Source organism: Adiantum capillus-veneris, chromosome 3 (genome assembly GCF_014529385.1).
Source record: "Adiantum capillus-veneris isolate H3 chromosome 3, ASM1452938v2, whole genome shotgun sequence".
NCBI lineage: Eukaryota > Viridiplantae > Streptophyta > Polypodiopsida > Polypodiales > Pteridaceae > Adiantum > Adiantum capillus-veneris.
In genome coordinates, this window is record NC_140933.1 from 122,946,455 (window position 1) to 122,953,028 (window position 6,574).

Here is a 6,574-nt window from a genome sequence, read left to right on the forward strand (position 1 = left end):
TATAAAAACCCTTTATTTTAATGTATCTCTGTTAAATTGCCTAAAATTTTTGCATTTTAAAACCCCTCCTTTCGGACTCACGTTATACATTAACATGATTACATAGTGCACCCCCGAGTATTTAGCATTGAGACGAGCTGTAGGATTCCACCAACGAGCTATAGAAGGTGAGCACGTATTGTCTGAGGGCGTAAATTAAATTGTAACCGCCTATAGATTGCATGATGCCACATCTCCCTCTCTTTCTCTTTTGGCTGCATGGCGGTCCACGACAATCTGAGAGCTAGCCCTCGCTTGTAACAAAAGCAAGTGAGAGAGAGCAAGATGGAGGGAGGGATCCAAAAAGCCAAGCGCTAGCACTCGTTGGCAGCTGAGAGAGGTCTAGAGCGAAACTTTTTTAAAAATGGAAAAACTACCAAAATACCCCTCTTATATATGGAAATTCCCAAAATACCCCTCAAATTTCAAAAATTCCCCAAAATACCCCCAACAGTTTGTCATGAATTCCCAAAATGCCCTTCACATTTTCCAAAATTCTTAAAATAACCCTAGTCGTGAGATTAACTTTCTCTCAAGATACAAGATGCTAAAACTAGAATTTGAGTTGGTTATGTAGGCTTTCGAGATGAATCCCTTCCTTATTTTTAGACATAGTCGTCTTTTTGGCGAGGTAATCTGTGACAAATTACGTGCAAATTACTCAAAAATGGATCTCAATTGTAAAAAAGGAATAAAGATTAGAAAATCTTGAACAATCCGACCAAAATAGATATAAGGGTATTTTGGTCATTTTCCCTAAGGAAAACGCCAAGCAATAGTGCTTAAGAGAGATTAGGGGAGAGGGGCGATCATTGAGCCTTTGAAGGTACGCTCTCTCACCTTCTCCTCTCGTTCCCTCTCCATCTCCTTCTTTCTCTCCCTATCTCCCTTTCTTTTTGTGAGTAAAGCCAGTGAGCGCTAGCGCTCGGATTGAATTCTACGTGAGAGAGAAATAGAGAGAGGAAGAATCAGAGAGCGATAGCAAGATAGATTTTCAAAAAATTCTAGCGCTAGCGCTCGTTTTTAGAGAGAGGTAGGAGCAACTTTTTCAACAAAAATCCAAGGGCTAGTGCTTAAGAAAGATGAGGGACGCATGAGAGATGAGGGGAGATGAGCTTTTCAACTAAATAATCAAGTGCTAGCGCTCATTGATACTTGTCAAAATGGAGAGTAGTAAGGAGGGAGGGTGGGAGGCGCCTATATAAAGGCATGGTGTGCGTTAATGTTTTTGACTTTTTAAGGTATTTTTTGTGAAGATCATTAAACTTTGAAGGTACGCTCTCTCACCCTCTCCATCTCTCTGTCTCCATCTCCCTCTTTCCCTCCCTATCTCCCTAACTTGCGACTAAAAAATTGAGCTCTTCATCTCGTTCCCTCTCCATCTTCCTCACAACATTTAGATGATATGATGATTGTGGAGGACAATTAAATCCAAAGAAATGTCATTTGGCACAACCTAGAGTCAAGCTTCTCAAACATGTGATATCAGAGAATGGAATAGATCCAGATACTGAGAAGGTCAAGGCATTAATGTCTATACCATCCCCAAAGGATACGAAGCAATTAGTCACTTTTATCCAAAAAGTTAGGTATATGAGTCGATTCATGTCCCTATGCAGCAAAGGTTGACCCCTTAATTTGAATTGTTGAATGTGAAGAGGTTTTTGAGAAATTTAAGGAGATTTTGAGTTCTCTTCCTACTATGCAAGCTCCAGATTGGGAATAAGAGTTTTATGTGAACCCATCAATGGGAGAAGATGCTATTGGTGCCATGCTTTTAGAAAAAGGAAAATGATGACAATATATGAGGCCCATATATTGTGCCAGCCGAGTTAAGAATGCTACTGAGAGAGGTTATTTTGAAGTGGACCTTGTTATGGTTATTGCTGTATATGCTTGTAGAAGATTGATGCATTATCTACTAACACGGCCTTTTACCTTCTTGACGAGCTATTCTCTATTTCCTCAATTGTTCAATAACTCAAACATGTCAAAGACAACGATGAAATGGATAATTGACCTTCAAGAGTTTCAATTCTCATTTATGGTTGAGGAAAGCACTAAAGATACTTTGGTAGATCTTCTTATGTATAAAGAGAGTCCACTTTTGCTCAAAGAGGAAGCCGTGAAGCAATAAAGAGAATACAAGAACTTGAAAATGCATGCTTGATGTAATTTGATGGGGCTCATATTGGAAAATTCATGATGCGGCATCTAGAGGCATTGTAATTTATGATCCCAAAGGAGTTTTGCTTAGAAAGTAAGGCCTAAATCTTGAAGCAACAATGAGACTGAATACATTGCTCTTCAAGTGGTTTACATATGTGTTTGCAACTTGGAATCTATCGTTTAAGAATAAGGGGTGATGCCTTGCTAGTGGTTAAGAAACTTCTGGGAGTGTGGAAAAACAAAAATCCAAAATTGAAGGGCCTTTGTGTGCAAATGAAGCAATTTTTGAAACAATTTGAAGCTTGGAGCATCATGCATGTTGATAGGTCCCAAAATGAATAAGCTCATAATGTTGCACAGGAGATGATCACTGAAGTGTTTGTCATTAAAGTTGATGAGGCGATGTATCATGGATGAGAAGCCGTGTCAAAAGAAGAAGAGTTTTTGCAGACAAGCCTTCTACCACAAGACATTCTAGCATCAAAGAAGTATGCGTTCATGAGGAAAGTTGGTAAGTTTGTGCTTTATGATGATGTTCCTTTCATGAAAGGGAGTAATTTGGTGTACGTCATGTACCTTGGAAGGAAGAGATTTATAGAATTTTAGAAGAAAGCCATGAGGGATCTTGTGGTGGACACTTTGCAATGAACGTAACTTTACAGTAGATCTTACAAGAAGGGTATGTGTGGACAAGCATACAAAACGATGTCCATCTTCGGTGCCAATCATGTTTACCATGCCAACGTATGGGTAAGAGAGTACTCAAAGCTGAATTTTGCAACATTATGTTGGCATATGATGTGTTTGAGGAATGGGGCCTTGATGCAATAGGGCCATTGCCCTATGACTGGTAGAGGAAAATGTTGTATTCTTAATGCAGTTGACTATTTGTCAAGATGGGCAAAGGCAAAGGTAGTAAAGAAGATCACTAGCAAGGATGTTGGAAAATTTGTGTATGAGGATATATATTGCAAGTTTGGTGTACCATTGGAATTTCTCTCTGATAATGGTTCGGGCTTTTGTGGAGTGTTGATTGACTATTTATGTGAGAAGTTGAAGGTACAACATAGGTACACCACTCCATATTATCCGCAATGCAATGGAATGAATGAAAGATTCAATGGAGAGCTTATGAGAATACTTACCAAAATGACTCAAAGTCATAGTAAAACATGGGATCTTGAACTTTCATGTGCTTTGTGGGCTTATAAGACATCTGTGAAATCAGGAACGAGACTTTCTCCATTTCAATTGGTGTTTGGAAAGGAAGCGTTGTTGCCCATTGAAGTTGATATTTCTTCTATCAAGATTCTCATAAAGTTAAATGAAGAGGCAACAAACATGCTTGAAGAGAGACTTTTTCGTTTACAATGTCTACAACTTGATTGTACTCTTACTTTTCAGCATTATGAGAAAAATCAACATGATCAACAAAGAAGGTTCAATGAAATTGTGAAGTACAAAGAGATAGACGAGGGTGAAATAGTATTAAGATACAATAGCAGATTGGATAACACCTTTAAAAAAAAGTTTCAAATCAAATGGGAGGGTCCATTCATGGTAGAAAAGAAGTACAAGAATGGCACTTATCACCTTGCTGATTTGGATGGAACCATGCACTCATTTAGAGTTAATGGATACAAGCTCAAGAAGTATGTGCCAAGAATGATGACAATTGTAAAAGATGATATACTTCTTGAAGAGCATGACAACTCAAATGTCACTTTCCATGCAGAGGTAACTTCTGGGGATGATATGCGCTGAGTAGGGGAAGGGAGAGAGCTTTTGGAGGGAGCTTTCAAGGGAGCTTTTTATGGAAATTGGACCAGCTGGAAAATTTATTGAAAAGGCTCTCTCTATGAACTTTGTGATGGATTCCCTAATCTTATGCAAAAAGCTCCCTTTGTCAAATGCTAGTTGATAATGCAGGCCATCACCCAAAATTTGTTGCCACATTAGAAGACACCACTATAGAGTGACGGTTGGGTTGTTGGAGGTCTTGTCAATGTGCTTGCATACAAGCTACATTACATATGAAGACAAGTGTATAAGTCTCACACCACGCGAGAGCATTATATGACTCTTGCTTCCACAAAATAAGCAATAGATTCTTCACCTTGGAATACAATAGAATTAAAATACGAGCATCAAAGTAAATGGTGCTCGATAGAACTTCTCTAATGTAGCATTTGGTCCATTGTAAAGGTTAGCCAAAGACAATGCACGCTTGCATGTTTCAATTATTGAAGGATGCATTGCACACGATCGGGGGGGGGGGTGTAGAGATGTACTTAACAATTCAAGAGAGAAAATCACACCTCAATTGGCATGTTGCAACAGGTGTGAGTGTCAGCAAGACCCTTCATGCTCCATCTACAATTTTTTTTTTAGAATTACATGTAATATCAATTCTAGACAATGACCTAAGGTAAGGTCATGAAACACTGCTTTACTGCTATCCAGCTAGAGTAGTCGGTTACTATTTTGTGATGTTTTACCTTCATCATTAAGGTTAATAGCAGGTCAGGTTAATAGCAAGTCAAATGCATGAAAGAGTAGCGATATAAGGGTGGGTGCTTGCTACTGTTGTGCTCATGAAAATGACAAGAGGAAGAGAGAGAGAGAGAGAGAGAGAGAGAGAGAGAGAGAGAGAGAGAGAGAGAGAGAGAGAGAGAGATTAGACAAGTAGGGTTGAATCACGATGTGAGACCTGGGAACTTGTGATTGGTAAGTTCAACTACCAAGATAGTAGAACCACGGTGACTGCAAGTTTATTGAGGAGAGTTATAGGACTACAAAAAATCCATTTATTTAAAAAAACAGACAAGTCCATATATCTCTCTTACAGTACATGGATAGGTTTACAAGAATAGAAAATATTCACTTATTCACAATATCAAACCACTTTAGAGTAAGCACACCTCTTTGTTCAAAAGAATGTTAAAAGAATCCGTCTATAATGATTTACAAATAAGATCATTGTCCACACAATGCGAGGTCTTGTTTGAAAAATCTACTCTAAGTCATGGGCCGGTGGATCTAACTCCACAAGGTTTGGATGCGGTTCCAATAGAGATGATGCCTTCAGGGCATGCTCCACCTCATCTGCTTGTCTCTTGTCTCGCTCATGTGTCTCTCTCAGGCGGCGGGCTTGCATTTCCAAAATAGTGCATAGTTTGGTGGAGAACTCCTTATTGCTCTCAAATATTGTCATCATACGTCCTAGTTGGTTCCCTAACAAACCCAACGCTTCACAGTCTCCTCCGTACTAAACAAGAACGTTTTTCTCATTTGTATAATGTACAAGCAATTTCCATACAAACCAATGCCCACATTCCATACCCCTTGCACAACAAATAGATGTCAGAGCATGTAGAAAAACTTTATCTAAAGATAGTCTACGGCAAACTATACCTCACATAGGTGTCCTATCCTCCTCTTTCGGCCAATCATCCTCCTATAGCGAATCGAACCAGGCATCCTATGACGGTATGTCAATGGCCTCTTATGCCCAAGTGTGATCCTTTCTCATTGAGACACCAACAATCTTCACACAGTTCTACTTTCCTTCTTGCATATTGGTATCTTACAAACAACCACGTCTAGATGGTCTTCATGCCATCATACATTTGCAACAATATCACCTCTCTCTCTCTCTCTCTCTCTCTCTCTATTCCACCTCCTCTCTCACATGACTCTTTCACCTCTCTCTATCACTCTCTCTCTAGAGTCCGCTCTATAATTCTTTATCTCTACCTTCTATAAGTCCAATTAAGGGTAAGCTCTAAAAGATACTCCCAACAATGGCTTCAATCTTGTCAGGCAAGTTGAGTTTGTTCTTGGATATATTAGCAGTGAACCTTTGTTACTTGATTTTTGTGCAAGATTTTCATGATTTAATAGGGTGGCGTGTATCTTCTTGTCATGCCCCTATGTTCGAAGCATAAATTTTTTTGATGTACATGTTAGATTGAGATTCAATTGGATTGTAAAATAGGAAAGAAAGCTCCTTCCAAAAAGCTCTCTCCAACAAGGATGTGGAAAGCTTCTTCCTTGCAAACACTACTCCAGTAAAAGGATTAGAAAAGCTCCCTCCAAAATCTCTCTCCATTCCCATCCCCTTTGCTGAGAGGTATCCTCTACTAGATCCAATATGGGTGCCAAAGCTGAAAGAATATGATAAGCGGGCCCTCATACTTGATTTGAATGGCCTATCAGTTACCATTGTAGAGACCCTCTTTGGTGAAAAGACTCATGCATATGCAGAAGAAATGGTAAATCACACATGCAATCAGCACTCTCGAGAAGTGTATCGTCACAAAGACAACCACAGGTTCTTGGATTGGTGCTTTAGATTTTTCGATGT